At 52.1% G+C, this 20499-nt stretch overlaps 1 protein-coding gene and 2 long non-coding RNA genes across 6 annotated transcripts in view; 1 reads left to right on the top strand and 2 right to left on the bottom strand.

Annotated features, from left to right (window-relative positions):
* Positions 1-20499, top strand: part of LOC147583363 (uncharacterized) — a 230523-nt gene that overhangs the window by 45935 nt on the left and 164089 nt on the right. The gene's annotated exons all lie outside the window — the stretch shown is intronic.
* Positions 3443-7656, bottom strand: LOC147583367 (uncharacterized). The gene is made up of 4 exons (XR_015248144.1): positions 7489-7656; positions 4444-4561; positions 3972-4086; positions 3443-3545 (listed from the first exon to the last, which is right to left on the bottom strand). It is a non-coding gene; the product is annotated as an uncharacterized LOC147583367 (long non-coding RNA).
* Positions 14234-20499, bottom strand: part of LOC147583361 (uncharacterized) — a 476502-nt gene continuing 470236 nt past the window's right edge. For all 4 annotated transcript variants that reach the window (XR_015248140.1, XR_015248142.1, XR_015248139.1 and 1 more), the window contains one exon: positions 14234-14707. This is a non-coding gene — a long non-coding RNA (uncharacterized LOC147583361). The remainder of the gene's footprint in view (positions 14708-20499) is intronic.

Below are 20499 nucleotides of genomic sequence, written 5' to 3'. Positions count from 1 at the left end.
TAGCGCTCCATGAAAATCTGCGCAAATACGGGACAAGGGGACTCTGTTTCTTACTGGGGCTTCCTGGGACCCTCCTGATGCCTTCCACGTGACGACCTGTGCCTCTGTGCTGCCTCATGCACTCAGTGCACATGTGGGTGTCCTCCCGCTGACACCGTTCTCCCATCGTGTGGGTGATGTGTGCTCCTTGAGCCCTCACTGTGTCTCCTGTACCCTTGCTAAGCACGCACTGTGGATGTTCCCCAAGGTGGTGAGCGTGATGCTCCCCAAAACCGTTATTCTGGGTCCCCTGATGGGGGTGGAAGCAAGGGTGTGAGTGGGAAGGGATGGGGTTGGACTCTCTAAGGGGCTGACGTGGTCCTCTGGTGCCCTCTGCTGCCTTCTTGTGCCCACAGCTGTACCTCTACCAGACAGGAGAGAAGCCCTCAGAACTTTGCCCTCTCACAGGACTCTCAGACATGTGGGATGGTGGGTCCTGCAGCCCCTCCCACGCACAGTCTCAGCACTGCCCTCTTGGAGAAGGAAGGCCCTCCAGCCTGAGCTCAGCCTACTCACAGTTTCTCCTGCTCCCGGGGTCCGCCATCGTCCTCAGCCTCCGAAAGGAAGCATCCGTATCTGGAGGAGGCCAGAAGGACATCATATGAGCTGTCCTGTGGATGCTACGTCTTGTCCTATCCAGAGTCACTGACTGCTGACTAGAATGGAGCTCTGGAGGGGAGGGTCCTGTCTGCTCTGCGCATTGGATCCCAGTCAGCTCCTACAGAAGTGCCTGCACCTAGTGGGGCTTCCTGCGTGTTTGAAGAATGATAGGGCCCCAGTCAGCTCCATCACACATATTGGTGTGGGTCTGGGCGTCCTGCTCATCCTGGGCATCCTTGATAGGTTTGAGCCAGGACTCAGACACACAGATAGAGCCTCCAATCTCCTTTTCCAATGGGAAAACAGCCCAACTCAACACCTAGCGACAGTGAGGGATGAGGCAGAGAGTTGATCGTGGGCAAGAGGACAAAGATGACCCAGCAGAGAGGCAGCCCTGCCAGCAGAGCTTTCCACAGGCCAGGGTGACTTTCCCTGCAGTGCCCCCACTGAGGACCTGGAGTGTTTCCACCCGGATCAGAGGCACAATGTGAGACGCCAGGACGTTTGGTGACTTTCCTGAGACTCAGAGCTTTCAGGGGCTGAATCACACACTGGGCTGTGAAGGGCAGGGTGCTCACCTCATAAACAGTATTTCCAGGACCTTCTGGGTGGTAGCAAAAGCTCTGTACGTGCTCAAGAATGTGAAGAGGTAGGAGGGGTCTCTACCCAGGAAAGCAGGTACTAGGTGCTCCACTCGCTGTTCTAGTAGCATCCAGCCTCCTTCGATGGTCCACTCGACACAGTTCTCAGTGTCGGGCATGGCTGAGATATTCGTACCCTGAGGTAGAACACAGGAGGGACACAGAGTCAGACACAGCACCATGGACATCAGGAGGCTTGGGGTCCAGAATGCAGACCAAACCCCCAAGCCGTCAATGACTCGTGGCAAGAGTGAGACCTGGGTGCCCAGAGTCCGAAGAAGGATCTTGGCATTCACACGAGAATTTGACGTGGGATACGGCTGAACACGTTCGGATCTCCGATCAGACATCCCCACAGGCGAGGGAATTAAAAGCAAAAATGAACTATTGGGACTCATGATGATAAAAAGCTTCTGCACAACAAAGGAAACAACCAAGAAAACTCAGAGGCAACCAATGGATTGGGAAAAGGTATTTGCAAATGACATATTGGACAAAGGACTAATATCCAAAATGTATAAAGAGCTCACGAAACTCCACACCTGAAAAACAAACAATCCACTGAAGAAGTTGGCAGAAAACATGAATAGACACTTCTCTAAAGAAGACATCCTGATGGCCAACAGGCACATGAAAAGCTGCTCAACGTCGCTCCCATCAGGGAAATAGAAATCAAAACCACACTCAGCTATCACGTCACGCCAGTCAGAGTGGCCAAAATGAACAAATCAGGAGACTATAGATGCTGGAGAGGATGTGGAGAAACGGGACCCCTCTTGCACTGTTGGTGGGAATGCAAACTGCTGCAGCCGCTCTGGAAAACAGTGTGGAGGTTCCAAACAATTAAAAATAGACCTACCCTATGACCCAGCAGTAGCACTACTAGGAATTTACCCAAGGGATACAGGAGTGCTGATGCAGAGGGGCACTTGTACCCCAATGTTTATAGCAGCACTCTCAACAATCGCCAAATTATGGAAAGAGCCTAAATGTCCATCAACTGATAAGTGGATAAAGAAATTGTGGCTTATATACACAATGGAGTACTACGTGGCAATGAGAAAGAATGAAATATGGCCCTTTTGTAGCAATGTGGATGGAACTGGAGAGTTTTATTCTACATGAAATAAGCCATACAGGGAAAGAGAAATGCCATACGTGTCCACCCTTATGTGGATCCTGAGAAACGTAAACGGAACACGTGGGGGAGGGGAAGAAAAAAAAAAGAGCTTAGAGTGGGAGAGAGCCAAAGCATAGAGACTCCTAAAAACTGAGAACAAACTGAGAGTTGATGGGGGGTGGGAGGGAGGGGAGCGTGGGTGATGGGTACTGAGGAGGGCACGTGTTGGGATGAGCACTGGGTGTTGTATGGAAACCAGTTTGGCAATAAATTTCATATATTTTTTTTTAAAAAACCATCAAGGAAAAAGAATCTCAGGTCAGATTGTTAGATGAGTATGCACGGCACCTCCCGCATGAACAGCAGTGTCCCTGTTATTTCTAACAGCACAGTCCATTCTGGGGATCCGAAGAGAGGGACAGTACCTGGCAGAGGTTGGATCAGGATAATAGGACATGTAGGATGTTCAGTGCAGCACTGTGACATGGCAAGAGAAGGGAATGCTGTCACAATCCCCCATTTGTGAAGGGTTGAATGGGTGAGGTGAGTGGTCACATTTCCAGAATGTTGTCTAGGTGGTAAGGCCCTTGCTCCTGATCTGGAGGGGCCCCAGGGGCGTGTTGCTTGGCCACCAAAGTGCAGAGCATTAGACATAATGCAATGAGCCCCATGTCCTTTGGGTAAAAATCTCCCTGCTCCTCACGAACGTGTGTCAGACGTGGAGAAGGTGTGGAAGGATGGTCGGGCGAACCGGGACACCTGGGAACGTTCGTCGGGGAAACGTGTACAACAATGCCAATATATTCTAGACAGAATGGGACGTGAAATGGTCTCACACCTCTTTTCTGATATTCCTACAAATAAGTGGAGAGTGATGTTGTGTCTGGCCGTTGCAGGGGATGGGCCCTGAGGGCATGTTTGGGGAGCAGATGGAGTTCCAGGTTCATCTGGGACCAGGAGTCTCCGAGAGCTACCAGGGGAGCAGCAGTGTGTGTTCTGGGCCCTGGGTGTTGGGTTTCCCTGGTACCTGCACTCACCCTGAGCCAGCGCGGCTTCCTGCTGATGGCATGGGGCTTCCTCCTTTCCTTCGGGGAAGTAGAGCAGGGGCTCTCATTCAGCTTCTCCTCCATCTGTGGCATGTGGCTCTGTAAAGACAGTGCCCAGAAGGCAGGCAGCCAGGCAGGCAGGCAGGCAGGAGTCCTCAAGGCCATGTCTGCTTGCTTTCGCTTGTCCTCAAACCCATATGAATTCATTCCAGATATGACACCACAGTGTGCACTCACCTCCCCCACGGAGGAGAAGCAAGGTGGCTTGAGGGCCTTGGATTCAACCTGTTACAGGTTAGAGGCACCTCAAAGATCCCTTTTCCCTCCTTCCCAGCATGACACGTGCATGGCCATGATGGGTCCACCAGGTGGTCCACTGCCATCGAACCTGCTCCGGTCCCGGGGAGGACCGGCCCCCATGTCCCCCTTTCCCCGAAACAGAACATGAGGGGATGGGGGTGCCCAGGGAAGGCTCCGAGCTGTGACCTGACCTGACCTGGCCTGCTCTGGGCTGCTCTGTGTTACCTTATGTGACGTCCTGGAAAACATCGTGAGGCATCGCCAGCGTGGGTTAAGGAAACCTCTGCAACCTCTGAGTAATCCTGCGCACTGGGGTTTCTGGCATCCAGAGCCCCGGTACCTGGGAAAACAACAAGAGAACATCCTAAAGTCTCTGGGTCTGTAGGCAAGTGAGCCTGGTATGGGACCTTCCTAGAACATGGGTGCCAGGTTACAGGAGTTCCAAGCTTTCCTGGGGCCTATTGTGAGCAAAGTGATGTCACTGCCTAGGATCCACCTCCTGAGTCCCCCTCTGGGATAACACCTTTGCAAATAGTCCTCTCTTTGCTGACTGCTCACCCCCATTCTCCATGAAATGTCACATCGGTACACAGTTCCACCAATGCACCCCTCTCCGCAGTCCCCTGGGAAGGTCTGGGGCAGCCAGGGTCCCAGCTGTGAGACCTATCTGGGTTGAGACAGAACTCTTCTTTCTTACCTCTTTCTGGTCCCAGATTCGCGACTGTGCTTCTCAGGGATGGTCCGTGTCTTTTCCGCCCAATGGAGATCATTCTAGCATGTCCTCAGGATGTCCTCAGGCATATGTGGGATGATACCTGTGAAATTGGAGCAGCGGTGTCACCTGTTGGAAGTTTATCCAACCACATTGACTTCAACTTCTCACCTCCTCTGATTCTGCTGCTCCTCTGATCCCAGCCCACAGTCCTTCCAGGTGTGCGTACGTGCGTGAGTGTGTGTGTGTATGTGTGTTTACCAGTGCTTGTTTTCTGGGGTCCCAGAAGGTCACATCCCCACCTAGGGAAGGATGGCCAAACATTTCCTAGGAGCTTAGGTTCTCTACTTTCTAAAGCAATCCCTACAGAAGGGATTGGAGTCGGGGCCTAGTAGGACAGAACTCTCATTTACGTAGACTTTGTCAGTAGTGTGCCACGAGCCATTCCCTGCCTTTCCACTGGGTACATACGATGGGGACAGGGTGGCACTCAGTGGGTTGCCCTGGCCTGGGGGTCCTCCTCAGGGAAGAACGTGCCGGGATGTCTTCTGTGACGCTCCTCTTCAGCCTCACCCCCACACCACCTCCGTGTCTTCACCCAGTGACAGTAACACATCCTTTTCCAGACCCCCTCCGAAATCCTGGGTCGAATCCAGGACCCCATTGTGAGGACATGAAGTTGGGGTCATGCCCAACTTGGCTTCTGACTTTACACCAGTCTGTGATTCTGGGCAAGGCACTGACCCTGGCAGGGTCTCCACTTTCTCTTCCCCTCAGTGGCTCCCTGGGATGCCCACATCCTGTCAACACATCCTTGTGGGATTTCCTTCCTGGAGTGTGGTATGGACGTAGTGTTTGATTTCTGTTGCAAAGAAGATGGCACCGTGACCCCAGACCAAACAAGTTTAGGTGATAAAATGTGCATGGCACGGCCACGTGCTCACTGTCACTCTCTGTGTTGTCTCTCAGCTCCTGACAGTGGGGACCAACCCCCGTGTTGAGTCGTGACATGGACAGGTACACACAGCCTAGCCCTGAGAGACAACGACAGACAGGGAAGAACTAAGGCACTCGATGTGGACTGAATCCTGCCACCACCCTGAAGTGGGCTCAGGGGTTGAGTGAAGCAGGTTCTGTCTGAGTGATGACAGCAGCCCCAAGCTCCTGAGAGGCTCTGGCAGGAGCGCTCAGCTGAGCCCTGCTGAACTCCTGGTCCCCTGGGCCGGTGAGGTGGGAAGTTGATGGGGAAGCCAGTAAGGGTGGGGGAATATTGTCCCACGGCGCTAGAGCAGAGTAGGGACAACGTCCTCCTGCCCCAGGCCCTGGCCCTCCTCACCCTCCCTCTCTGCTGTCCTCCGCAGCTCTTTCCGGTCTCCCCGGTCTCCTTTCACACGTCCCCTCTGAAACAACGACCCCTGCCTCCGAGTGTCCGCCGCACTGTGCCTTCTGCCGGGCTACATACCCTCGACTTGTGCAGGGCTGACTCGTTCTTGCACTGCGGCAGGAAATATTAACGTTTCCTCAGCACAGCCTTGTCAGACCCTCCCCTGGGGGAGCTCAGGACCCAGTTGTCGCACCTTGAAGTTTTCTATGGAGTCCTTGCTCATGTCATTCCCATTTTTGTTTCGTGTTCTTTCCATCTTCCTGGCTAGACCTTGAACTCCCAGAGGGAAGACGTGGCTGCCTTACCAGCACTGGCACTATGTGAATGCTCAGATGCTCATTCCCGGGGGCTGACTGAGGACGTAAAGGGATCCCACCCACCAATTAGCAGCTCAGTCATCGTAGCCTAATTTACCTGGGTCATTTTCCAATACTTATTTTATCGTATATCTGTTGAGTCCACTCTAGTCGTAATTTGGGGCGTGAAATCACACTCCAAGATCAAGAGTCTCATGCCCCACTGACTGAAACAGCCAATTTTCATGGAACTAGACTGATCTCTAAGTTATCTTGCGGGTTAACATTTCGTACGTGTATGAGCTTATGCTGAATTACCAGAGAACGCGCCACATTTCTAAAAGCATGTCCCCATAGATTTCCTCACATGACAGAGCTGGGTGTGTGTTTAGATTGGAGACTAAAGTCCTTCATGTGGTCACTGAGGACCCCAGAGTTCCTCCATTTTACCCTTCTCCCTCCCGAGGATATCAGGTACTTGCACAACCAGCAGCACAAGGGGCGATAAAGGGGAAAGAGAACAAGGAAATGCACCTGGGAGCATGTTATCAGCCTGGTCTAGAGTGCCTAAAATATCCACCTTTTCACTGATTCCTTGTTTTAAAGGCACGGATTTTTAAGTAGTGATCTGTGAGAACCTATGTCGCACAAATCGTGGAAAATGCATCCCTACAAATGCACCACAAAACACACGAAGGTAATTCCTGAACTGAAGGAAAATATTCTTCCTCCGGGACACATTGTATGAAGGAAGTAAGAAGAGTAAACATCTATGTGTGTGTTTGTGTGTGATGTCTACATATTAATGAATATGACGTTGTATCGCTATCTCTGAATATCTTTAAGAAGTGAAGGATCATTGACTTTTAAATACAAGAATTAGGAAAACAATAAGTAAAAAATCGTAATTAGTGAGTTTACAGACATATAGTGGAAGATATATGAGAGTCTCGGGGCGCCAGGGTGGCTCCGTGGGTTGAGCGTCCGCCTTCGTCTCAGAACATGATCTCACGGTTCGTGGGTTCGAGCCCCGCATCGGGCTCTGTGCTGACAGGCTGTTTCCGATTCTGTGTCTCCCTCTCTCTCTGCCCCTCCCCCACTCACGCTTTGTCTCCCTCTATCTCAAAAATAACCATTCAAAAACATTTAAACAAATTGCATTAAGATCTATGCCAGTAGGAAGTAAACGACTTGTGGTTGAGAAGTCAATGAAGTGCCTCCTAAGATGGATTGTTTTCAAGTACGAAAATGCTCATAAACCACATGACTGCAAGTATAGTGTGAATATTGAAACTGCAGTCCAGTTAGCCAGTTAAATGGAAAGAATTCCATATATATGTGTTCAGTTACACTTCGCCTTCCAGAGCAGGGTCTGGTACACCTTGCACGTTCAGTAGACGCTTGCTGAAAAATTGCATGGGTGATGGCCTGTCTCTCTCACCAAAAGAAAGAAACACTGAAAAGCAATGAAAAGCAAGAAAAGGAAAATGGCACGGAGGAGTTGGGGTCTGAGGCACACTGTGAAGAAAACACGGGGGTTGGGAGGTAGTGGAGGTGGACAGGCGGTTCCACAGAGTTGAAGGACGTGCCACAGTCAGCGGTGGCAGGGTGGACTTGAGGGTGGGACCGCTGGTGGTGCGGTCCAGGTAGGGCCATGGGAAGGGCATGCAGAGCTGAAAAGCACCGGCCTTTCAAGGAGAAGGGAGGTGGAAGGAGTCTCGTGTGCCCAGCGTGTCTCCCTGTCCCTTAGGGCTGCCCTTGCGGTCACGGGTGACGAGCGAGGAGGGTGCACGGCTGTAGATGGCCACGGTTGGCGGGAATGGGAGGCAGAGTGAAGAAGAAACACAGAGGCCTAGGATGCAAGAGGGATCAGTGGGTTCACGTGCAGCCACGTCCCTGGGAAACCAGCTATGCAAAAGGTTCCTGGGTCTCTTTAGGGGTGACAGGGAGGTGTCCACCTTGGGAGGAGACACCTGCCAGTCCCTGTCCCACTGGCCTGGTCTCTGGAGCCCTCTGCCTGGCTTGCGGCTGTCAGGCTGGCGGGCAGTCGGTCAGAGCATCTGGTGGGCACAGGGAGGTGCGGTGGTGCAGACCCTGGTGCCCAGGAGCTGTGCCCGCTGTGGGGGGGTGGGGGTGGGGGTGGGGGGATGGGGCGGCTTGGATCCTGGGCCCAAGCAGGTGTGCGGGAGCGCGCGAACGATTGCGCGCATGCGCGTGAGCCAGGGCCGCAGCCTGGAGAGGGACACAGCCGAGGCTGCAGCGGTGCTGTGAGTTGGCTCCCAGCCCGCCTGCCGCCCCAAGCCCCCATGTGTCTGGGCCAGCCAGGGACTGACGCCCACCTCAGCCCCCGACCTGGGACATGCTGCTGCCTGGCGGTAGCCATGGCTTTGGCGGTAGGGGTAGCGGTAGTGCTCGCGGGAGCGCTGGCGGGAGCGCAGGCGGGGCCCCGCGAGAAAAACACATACAGAATGCTCACACATATATGGGGAATCTGACTCAAAAACTAAGAAAACAAAAAACAAAGATCCTCAAAACAGAAGGAAACAAGCCCATCAATACATAAAGATGACTGCAATGGAGGGGGGGGGGCAGGAAGGAGGGAAATAGGGTAAAGGTCAAGAGACATCATCGAATAAAAAAAGACCATGTCAACAGGGAAAGGGAGAGTAAAGGTGACTCAGTATCTCAAATTCTAGCTTCCTCTATTTCAGAGACCTTAGTTCAGTCCATTCCATTCACTAGACCTACGTGAATAGTAACGAATTACAAGGACTTGGCAGTTCTTTACCAGGACTTGAGTTCTTTAATTAGGAATTCGTATCCAAAAGGACAGAGTGCTTAGATTACTAGGTAACTTAGATTTTCCATTACTTTTATGGTTACTTGCAGTACCATGATGTCACTAAAACTCCTTAGATCTAAGTGGACACTTTCATTACTCTAAACATACGTACATACCACTAAAAGAGTACAATAAAGGTAAGGTGCCTTGTCCATCGCACAAAAGTGATTGTTTTTCTCCTTGTTGTAGCGAGCGTTTGGTGACAAAATGTTCCGGGAATCGAGCTCCTTATCAAATTCCATGCGATGGGTTATGCAGAATATAGTAATCATGGTAATCAAGAAAATAATGATGTTCAAGAGAATCATAATCTCCTGAATTGCTGACAGAGACAACTCACCCCCCGAGGACAAACCAGATGCTTAGGAGCTTCAGCTGCTCAAAGTGGCCTACACCACACCATCTTACTGAAAACATAAAGTACCAGTCAGTTTGATATGTAAGTTTGGGAAACCCTCAGTTCTCAGACTTTTGCTTTCGGTGAGATCACGGTGCTGCCTGCAGGAAGTTTTCATCCGGTGTAACAGCATTGGGACACACTATTCAAATGACAATTTCCTATGCAACAAAACTGTGTCTTTGGAAAGAACTGGGACCCTGCTGCGGTCCGGACTAAATACAGGACACGGCATCGCAGACAATTACACACATGCACGAACACAAACCCCAACAACCTGACAGAGGTGGAACCCATGCAATGAAAGAGCGTTTGCTCAAGACCTCATTTCCAAAGGAGGCTGACAGACCAGCACCGTCTGCTCAGGTACACATGCACTGGTTTCTAGAGAGACCCGGTGGGCTCAGAGTCACTTCTCCCTCAGGCTGCCTGGTGAATCCTGGAGATGTGATTCCTAAGGTCTGAAACTCGTGAAACACAAAACGAATGCAACACAGGAGATGTTCCACGGACACATGAAGCGCCACACCCCACCGATATGAAGAACAAAACACAAAATCGGCCTGGAACGAGGAGCTTTCCAGTCCACCTTCCTCGCGAGAGTACGAAGAAGACGTTCCCACCCAACTTGTCCCAAAGAGATGACTTTGAACGTTAGCATTTGAGGATGCAGAAACGGCCTTAGGGTTCCCTACTCGGGGACCACGTTCACCACCTGGGCGCCTGTGACACTGGCAACTGGCACACAGGGCGACGGGGAGTGTGGACCACATGAAATGAGGGCCCTCGGCCGCTTCTCCTGCAATTCAGAGGGGGAACTCGCAAAGGTCCCCTCAGTCACCAGCTCCCAAGAAGCCTCCCTGCGGAAGGGATGGTGCCATCAACACCCTGTTCCTCCTTCCAGCCCTGCCTGGGTTTCAGGGGCAGCACAGCACCGGCGGGGGGGGGGGGCGGCGGGGGCAGGGGTCCTAGGAAGGTCCCGCTGACCCATGCCCCCCGATGTGCCGCCACCCTCACTAAGAGCCCCGCATGTCACTCTCCAAAGTGTCTCAGGCTGGATGTGCAATGATAGGGTTCCCCGCAGAGAGTGTGACTCAGGCCCTAGAGCCTATTTTGCTGGATTCCCCGTTTGAGGGCACACGCACGTCTCCAAGCCCACCTCTGCTCGCAGGACAGGCACGCTAGGTGCAAATGCTTTCCCTGCCTCTCGACAGGCAGCAGTGGGAAAGCCAGCGGTGCAGCACACTCATGTGGAGGCTGACTGCCTGCCTTCATGCCTCGAGTCCTCCCGCTTCACAGCAGTGACCCCCGGCACACATTCTTTCACATCTTCCCCTGGAAATACGAACGGGGACGAGAGTCCTTGCCGAGGTACTCTGTGTCGTCAGCATAGATCTCTCAAGTGCTCAGAACAGTGCCTGGAACAGGCTAAGCCCTCTACCAAGGTGGGGTAAGACCAAGGAAAACAAACACGCATAGGCAGTCCCCTCCCTCGTGGCCAGCACCTAGGCAACTGCTGGGGATGGTGAGGCAGGGGAGGGATCCCTTCCTTCCCCCGACGGTGTCCGGCTCCCCCTCCCTCCTCAGGACTTCCCGCTGGCATCAACAAAACCTCCCTGCCTGATTCTGGGTGGAGCCGGCTAGGAACCCAGTGCCTCAGGGAGAGGCCCTCGCACATCTCCCTGGATACTTGCAGGGGCTTCAGGTCAACAGACTCTGCCTCCTCACCTATATGGCAACAGGGACTGCACACCCGTGGAGCCGCTTCGGGACTTGCAAAGCATCAAAGGTGTTCGGACCACAACCAAGTTTCGAGGCCACGCACGGCGACTATGTTACCAAGGAAACCTCTCACATGGCGAGCTCATGGATCAATATCCATGCGATGACTTAGGCAGAATCATCACGGTAATCATGAAGGTAATGATACTCAAGGTCCCCATAATCTCCTTCATTCCGGAGAGACACAACTCACCCCTCGGGGACCAAACACACGCTTAGGAGCCTGAGCTGCTCCAAGTGGCCTACACCACACCATCTTCCTGAAAACATAAAGCACCAGTCAGCTCCATATGGAAGTGTGGGAAAGCCTCTGCTCTTAGGCCTTTGCTTTCAGTGAGATCACAGTGCTGCCTTCAGGATGTTTTCAGCCTTTGAGACAGGATTGGAACTCTCTAGTGAAATGAGATATTCCCATGCAGCAAAACGCATTCCTTGCCAAGAACTGGGTCCCTGACGCGGTCCGGACTCCACACGGGCCACAGCACCACACTCACGTACACACACTCCCCCCAACAACCGGGGAGAGGTACAACTCATGCAATGAAAGACTGTTTGCTCAAGACCTCATTTCCCAAGGAGACTGAGAGAGGAGCACTGCCTGCTCCAGTACACACGCACTGGTTTCTAGGGACCCGGTGGGCTCCGAGTCACTTCTCCCTCGTGCTGCCTGGTGAGTCCCTGAGGAGATGCGATTGCCAAGGACTGAAACTCTTGAAACACGGAACGAATGCAAGACAGGAGGCGCTCCACGGAAACGGGAAGCACCACGCCCCACGGATAGGAAGAACAAAACCCACCAGTCTGCCTTGGACAAGGAGCTTTTCCATCCACCTTCGTCGCCAGAGTGCGAAGAAGACGTTCCCACCCAACGTGTCCCAAAGAGATGACTTTGGACTCCATCCACAACACCCAGTTCTCTTCAGCACACATCTCCCATTAGGAAAGAGTCTGGACCACCCTCGAAAACACACAAGCGCCACTGATTCCTGGCTCCCGGGCTCCCACTTCATTGATGGAATGCACATTGCCTTCAGAGATGAAGAGCTCAACAGGGAGTTGCACTTGCCCTAATCCAGACTCCTACCCCCTAGTCCCATTGACTCCCACGAGAGAGGACCCCCTTTCGCCACAAGCGGGGTGAGATCTCCCCCTCCCCATCAGAGGGTGCAACTCTGCCACCAGGGGCGGGGCGGGGCGCGGCGCGGCGGGCTGGGCAGGGCAGGAGAGCAGGTGTGGAGGGGGGAGGAAGGAGGCCTGTGTTCACCTGCTGCTTCCACTCTCAATCCCTTCAACACCGTCCCCTGCTGGCCTCCAGCAACTCAGGCCCACCACCCTGACTCTCCCTGGAATGTTTCTCTGGAGTCTCAGATCCCTTGTACTTCATTTTCTTTAATATTTTTTTTTCAACGGTTTTTATTTATTTTGGGACAGAGAGACAGAGCATGAACGGGGGAGGAGCAGAGAGAGAGGGAGACACAGAATCGGAAACAGGCTCCAGGCTCCGAGCCATCAGCCCAGAGCCTGACGCGGGGCTCGAACTCACGGACCACGAGATCGTGACCTGGCTGAAGTCGGACGCTTAACCGACTGCGCCACCCAGGCGCCCCCCTTGTACTTCATTTTCACAGGCAGGAATGATTCCTCCTGCTCATGGCTGCCACTTCCTTGGCCCTGCCTTGACACTTTCCCACAGCCGCAGGTCCACGCTTTCCTTCCTTCCTTCCTCCGTTCGTTCGTCCCTTCGTTCGTTCCCACCTCCACCCGCCAACCACCAACCCAGTCAGACCTCCATGGGCACTCAGGGCGCCCCCCCTCTCGACCTGAGCCACTCCCCACCGCCTGAGCCTAACCCCCTACTCCATCTGGGGCCCTCCACCTCCAGGGAACCAGGGTCCAACCCAGAAAGCCCACTCCTGAGGCCTCCAGACCGCAGCCGCAATGGAGCCCAAGAAGAAGCCCGGAGCCCCGGGGGGGGGGGGGGGAGGGTTCTCATGGGAGGGGAAGACCGAGAGGGGCAGAGGGGAAGGCCACGTGCGACCTTGTCGCTAGGGACCTTACCTTGGCAGCACCGCGACTGAGGCAGGTCCTGGAGGGAGGCTGTGTGTCTCAGCTGCTCCACCTTTAGGCTTCTCCCAGATGGACTTTCAAGGGCGCCGGGGGGGCATCGCATCGCGCTCTGCCCCAGCCAGTGCTGGCACTCCACCAGCGCGGCCAAAGACCGAGGCGCCCGGGAAGCGCGTCCCGCGCCCTGGCCTCTGGCTCCAGGAGCAGCAGGAGCAGCAGGGCCGCCACCCTCCGAGGCTGGAGGCTCATGGCTCCCAGTCTTCTCCACGCGGGGCCCCGCCTGCGCTCCCGCCAGCGCTCCCGCCAGCGCTACCGCTACCCCTACCGCCAAAGCCATGGCTGCCGGGTCGCAGGCGCCAGGCAGCAGCATGTCCCAGGTCGGGGGCTGAGGTGGGCGTCAGTCCCTGGCTGGCCCAGACACTTGGGGGCTTGGGGCGGCAGGCGGGCTGGGAGCCAACTCACAGCACCGCTGCAGCCTCAGCTGTGTCCCTCACCGGGCTCCGGCCCTGGCCCACGCGCATGCGCACACTCGTGCGCGCGCTCCCGCACACCTGCTTGGGCCCAGGATCCAAGCCGCCCCATCCCCCGACCCCCACCCCACCCCCACCTCCCCGCAGGGGGCACAGCTCCTGGGCGCCAGGGTTTGCACCCCTGCACCTAGGTGCGCCCACCAGATGCTCTGACCGCCTGCTGGCCAGCCTGATAGCCAGGAGCCCGGCAGAGGGCTCCAGAGACCAGGCCAGTGGGAAAGGGACTGGCAGGTGTCTCCTCCCCAGCTGGAGACCTCCCTGTCACCCCCAACGAGACCCAGGAAGCTTTTGCAAAGCTGGTTTCCCAGGGAGGTGGCTGTACATGAACCCAGTGCTCCTCAAATAATAATACTCAAATACTCAATAATGCTAAAGTAACACCGTCGAGTTAATTACAAAGCGAATGAATGTCTGTGACCGGGGCCAGCACCCGCCCTGGGGAACGTTCTGTTAATATTTGTTCATGTTTCTTTACTATGGATAGAGTGGGAGTGAGATGGCAGGAGGGCCACCGGATATATATCTGCACCTTCCCTTTACCCACCTCCTCATTTCCCAACTCAAACCACATTCTTTCCCCTGAGGCTAACATCTATATCCAACTCCTGTTTCCATTTTCCCCTCCATCTGCTAAGCTTTTCTGCACCAAGGTCCTCTAGCTTAAGGTCTAAGAGGTTCACACTCCACAAAGAGGCAAGTAAAATACATGAGCTAGGAGGTACTCAAAATGGTTTGCCCAGGTCTGGCACTTAACTCTTACCTGAGGGAACAGTCAGCATCCTGTTCTCAGACATCAATCACCTGAGCCTCTTCACGTATGGTGGGAGTTCAAATGGCAAAGGAAGAGAGGAGGGAAACAAGCAGAGATCGTGTGGTACTTTCAGGAACCTGCAGCATCCAGGTTAGTCGCTGACTAGACTGCCAAGTCTTCATCCCCTCAGAGCCACTGTGCATCTGTTAAGAAATCAACATGCCAGAGGGCCTGCTTAGAGCCAAGTTCACAATCTGTTGATCCAGCCAACACAAAGAGTTAAGGTTCAAGTGGGGGACTTTCCCATGGCCTCCCACAACACTAAGGCACTTCTCCTTTTACAAGTGAATCAACTGATTCAATGAGAGCTTCAGTAATTTCCTCAAAGACTCCCAGCCAAGGCACACAAAGTGGAGATTCTACAACACATGGTCATGTCATCATCTGCTAACATCCATATGTTCATGTCCCCTCAAAATCCATATGTTGGAATCCTGATGCCTGATGTGATGGTATTAGCGGGTGGGCCTCTGGAAGTTGATTAGATCATGAGGTCCTCATGAATGGGATTAGTGCTCTTGTAAAAGAGACGCCACAGAGACCCCTTGCTCCTTCTACCAAGTGAGGACACAGCCCTAAGGTGTTTGGCTATGAATCAAGAAGATGGCCCTCATAGGACTCAACCATGCTGGGGCCTTGATCTTAGACTTCCTGGCCCTCAGAGCCATAAGAAAGAAATTTCTGTGTTCAATTTTGTTAGAGCAGGCCGAACGGACTGAGACACCACCCAAACAGATGTTGACAAGTTTAACTAGATGAGATAAAGAATGCTAATGTGAAATAGAATTACAATAAATACACTGACCTCAATTTCAGGGTTTTTTTTTTTAACGTTTTATTTTTGAGAGAGACAGACAGATGGACAGAGCATGAGCAGGGGAGGGGCAGAGAGAGAGGGAGACACAGAATCTGAAGCATGCTCCAGGCCCAGCACTGTACCCAACTCGGTTGCTCCAACACACAAACCGCAAGATCACCACCTGAGCCAAGGTCAAACACTCAACGGACTGAACCACCTAGGTACCCCATTTACAGTTTGAAAAATATATACATTACATTACACATCTCCACAACTGCTGTGAGGATTTGAGGGTTACCAGGAGCCCTTGTCAAAAGATTTTAGTGCCACTTAAAACTCAATGTGACTCTCTTGGCTTATCTTATCTGCATATGACAAGGTCCACAGGAGGGTTCTGATAGAGCCAGTCAGATCACGCCTATAGAACAGAGTGTCCTGAATGTTCAAGTAAGACATAATGGGAAGACATAGGAGGCAAGCCAAAGGCTTCATGACAAAATATACTTACCGCTGAACTCATTCTTTCTTAGTAGTGTACCAACAACCCAGCCCACTTAACGAAAGCAGCTCTAGAATCAATCTTTGGCAACAGGATCGTAGGAGAGTACACCACAAATACCACACAAATGGACAGCAAAATGATCTCGCAGATCTCACGAAGATGCACTACCCCATGAAGCCTATGAAAGGGACAAAGATTCTGGCAGTTCAGCCATAATAATGACCCAATCCATGCTGAAAGGAGAATGGTAGCAAGAAAAAAGACCGAGAGAAGCTAAAAGAGGGCAATGAAGGTAGAGGGTTCGTTACTAGAGCAATTAATTATGTAAATATATATACATATACATACGTATATGTATATGTATATATGTGGAAAAGTAAGACAGTACCTAGAGGCGCAATCAAGACATAGGCAAATCAGACCCCAGAAGTGCTCTGCTGATGACCATAAAATTGCCCAGATGCTTCTAGTGTCTCCAGAATAGTTGTTTGGCTTTGTTTTCAAGACATGGCTTTGTTCCCTCCAAAGGCTGATTTGGATTGCACAAATCTCATCCAAGGTGCAGTCGTGGAGGAACTCAAGGGAAGAATGAGGTGTGCCTGGAACCCTGTTCACCTCCTGCTGTCAACTCTCAGCTGGGCCTAAAGGGGAAGGTGGGATGGTATCCTCTGGACCTGCCCTTGCCTCAATCCTGGAATTCTTGTGCGCCTCCCCCAAGAGGCTATGAGGGGGCACCGTGGTCCTGCTCTCGGAACCCACAGTGTAGAAGCAGGAACCTAGATGTTCAGTGCGTGGAGATTTTGCAGGCAGGTGTCATCCTGAATGCCCAGGGCTTCCTGACTTTTGGTCACCCTTCCCCCAACAGTGGCCTAAAGCCTGTCGTGCCCAGGCCTGCGGGGGAAGGGTCGGGGGGCAGGTGGCCATGAATGCTGAGCTCCCCAGGATCTGATCAAACGGAGAAAAATGAGTGCTTCTCTTGCTGGTGCAAAGTTTTCCCTCATCTTCCCCTCACGCTGACACAGCCTTTCCTGTGTTGGCCTGTGTGAAAGACAATTTCAAGGTGGAGCCAGGCAAACCTGGATGAGCAGAGTACCTGTGCCTGCCCAAATGGAGCTGGTGGCCATGTGCAGATACACCTGTGCTGGCACAGACTGTCTTCTCCCTCAGGCCGCGGTGCCGTTGGCCTGTGCATGTTCTTCCCACCTGAGTTTTCGTTTGCGAGATTACCTCCACTAAGCACACTCCACCTATCTGCAAAGGGCTCCTTATCCGCTTGGTGAACTCACACTTCTCGGACTTTGAGGTCCACTTCTGCTGTGCTGGCTTGCCATCTATGTAAGAGCCTCCAGGCCTTCAAATCTAGAGGCTGCACGGAATCCTTGCTTCTATACATTATTATGATGGTTTTTGACTATTGCTGGAAGTGTCTCATCTGCTGCTCCCACAAAAGGAAGGTTTGGGCCCGCCGAAAAGCGGAGTGGGAGAGGGGCTCTCATCCGCAGCTTCTGTTCCTCCCACAGGAACATCCTCTATAATTCCATACACCACCACATACCCTGATTCTGGGGATTCTTTCCTTTTCAACTGTGTCCCCCAAGACTAAGCCCAGCTCTCTCCACAGCAGTCAAATATGTGTCTTGTGGTTCTGGAGAGTCAGAAGCACAGAAATTTCCCAAGAGAAAAGGAAGAGCATGCCATGTGGGGTCAAGGAGTCACCCTGCAGAATCTGGACCTAGATTTCCCAGGTCATTCTAGGTTGATATTTGAGGTCAAACTGGATGACAAGAAAATCCAAGAAGATCTTCGGTCTAGGTCATTCCTACATGTAAGAAATTGTGCTATGAAATCATCAACCGTGTGACAAGTCACAGGTCAGTCACACCTGGCTGGCTCCATTGGTAGAGCATGTGAATCTTGATCTTGGGGTCAGTGAGTTCAAGCCCCACACTGGGCATGGAGCTAACTGAAAAAAAGTAAATTCACAGATCATTCTTCACAGGGGGGAAGTGGATTGTGAGTGCCAGTTCCGGAACATAGACAAAACTGAGTTAGATTCTGGAAATGCCCAGGTAGGATAAGCTGCTGAGGCCGATGCCCGAGTGTCACCCGCCTTAATCAGCTTAGGCTACCTTCACAGAATACCACAGAACACCATGTCTGGGTTTACCAGACATCTGTTTGTCACAATTCTGGAGGCTGGAAATCTAAGATCAAAATGGGAAGTTCTCACCAATTCAGGTGTCAGTGAGAGCTCTGTTCCCATCCTCACACAGGGCCCTCTTTGCCCTGTGGTCTCACGTGTCCTTTTCTGGGTGCTTGTGCACGGGTGGGAGGTGGGGAGCTCAAGCTCACTGTTTTGGGGACATTAAACCTATTGGATCAAGGGCCCCATGCCCCTAACTTCATTTAACCTTATATCTTCTGTAAAGGCCTTTCTGCAAAGTCAGTCACATTAGAGTTACATTAGGCATTAGAGTTCAATGTGTGACTTTTTTTTTTTAATTTTTTCAACGTTTATTTATTTTTGAGACAGAGAGAGACAGAGCATGAACAGGGGAGGGGCAGAGAGAGAGGGAGACACAGAATCGGAAACAGGCTCCAGGCTCTGAGCCATCAGCCCAGAGCCTGACGCGGGGCTCGAACTCACAGACCGTGAGATCGTGACCTGGCTGAAGTCGGACGCTTAACCGACTGCGCCACCCAGGCGCCCCGAATGTGTGACTTTTTAACAGGACACAGTCAATCCACACACACTCCTCCAGCCCTGTCCCCCCATGAAATCTGCTTGCAGCACACAGCTCTTATCCCTGAGAACCTTCAAGGCACTGGATCCTCAGATTCCTCCCACCACAGGGTTCCTCCTTCTCTCTCCCCAATTCAGATGCCTCAACACTGGCACGTGCACGGTCTTTCTTTTCCTTTTCCCTTTCATTCAGTTATGTTCTGGGAAATGTATACATGTCCTACTGAAATAGTTTGAAAAATGACAAGCTCTGCTCATAATTTCTGCAGCAGCAAGCACAGAGCTGAATGTATTGCTTCCTTCAGGAAGGGCAAGCCCTGTCAGTCACTCACGGTCTCTCTGAACTGGCCACACTGCTGATCTTATGTAGAATTTTTGGGAAGTGTGGAGTTCTGGAAATGGTGGATGTCGGGGACATACATGAGTTGGTGTCAGCTGCTGACAGGTTGGCTCTCAAAAGCAGTAGACTGACGGGTGGTAATGTGCTGATTTAAGGAATGAGGAGATTGCATTGATTGACATGCTTTAGAGATGTGTTCACTGATGGGGGTAGTAGCTATGGTAGACTAGAGCTTCCCACAAATGTCCACATGCTCACCCCATGAGTTTGGGAATACGCTACTTTACAGGGTGATAGAGACTTTGTAGCTGTGATAAGATGAAGGAATTTGAGCTGGGGAGATTAGCCTGGAGGGGCCAATGTAATCACAAGGGTCCATGTCAGTGAAAGAGGGAGAGTCAGTGTCAAGATCCTGTGATGTGAGAGTAACTGATCAGACATGGCCGGCTTTGGAGATGGCACGGGCTCCAAGAGAAAAAGGTGGGCATCCTCTAAAGGCTGGAAGGGACAACAAACAGATTCTTCCATGGAGTCCAGAGAAAGAAATTCAGTCCTGCTGCCATGTTGACTTTAGTGCCGGGAGACTCACTGTGGACTTTTCGTGTCCAGAGCATAACAATTAGTTGGTGTGGTTTTAAGCAAGTGAGTTTGTGGGAATCTGTTACAATAGTAGGAGGCTCCTAGAGTGGTGATTGACGGATACAGATGATTGAAAACACGCTCTAATGCCTATTTGGTACCATGGCTTTAGAATAATTGCTCTATTCCGAGAAATGTGAACTTTAAAAGTTTTCAAGTTTCATTGTAAATAATTTTTTTTTTCAACATTTATTTATTTTTGGGACAGAGAGAGACAGAGCATGAACGGGGGAGGGGCAGAGAGAGAGGGAGACACAGAATCGGAAACAGGCTCCAGGCTCTGAGCTGTCAGCCCAGAGCCCGACGCGGGGCTCGAACTCACGGACCGCGAGATCGTGACCTGGCTGAAGTCGGACGCTTAACCGACTGCGCCACCCAGGCGCCCCTCATTGTAAATAATTTAAATAATACTGAAGGTTGAATCAACCATCCACACTAAGGATTCTATGCCCTGACCCTATGCTCTGGGCAGTATCAATGTCTGAGTTGTATTGTGCACGGGTGTGTGTTTGGGAGAGGGTCGGGGAGCGATTGGCACTGGGTTTAGAATGTTCTCCACAAGGCTGTCTACATGGTGTTGGGCATTGGAGGATCTTTTGTCACATCCTGTCCATTCAGTGTCTGAAATCCCTTTGCAAGTATGAGGAATTTCCCACATTTTGAAACCTGAATGTTCACATACCAGGTTTCTTAGTTTCCTTAAGAGCTAAGATGCCAGCCAGTCCCAATCAGAGACGTTTACTCCAGGTTTTAACATGAGTTGTGAGACTCAGGGAGCAAGCACTGGAGATATTCCTTCTGGACTCTGCAAGAAAATAAACTCAAGCCCAGAAAAGGCTATCAGTTTTTCCCTATTGAGGATGATATCGCTGTGGGTCTTTCACACATGGTCTTTAGGATGTTGAGGGATGT

This window comes from Puma concolor, chromosome A2 (assembly GCF_028749965.1).
Source record: "Puma concolor isolate L17-30 chromosome A2, mPumCon1.1.hap2, whole genome shotgun sequence".
In the NCBI taxonomy this organism is placed as follows: Eukaryota; Metazoa; Chordata; class Mammalia; order Carnivora; family Felidae; genus Puma; species Puma concolor.
This window is presented reverse-complemented; position numbering and strand designations above follow the sequence as displayed.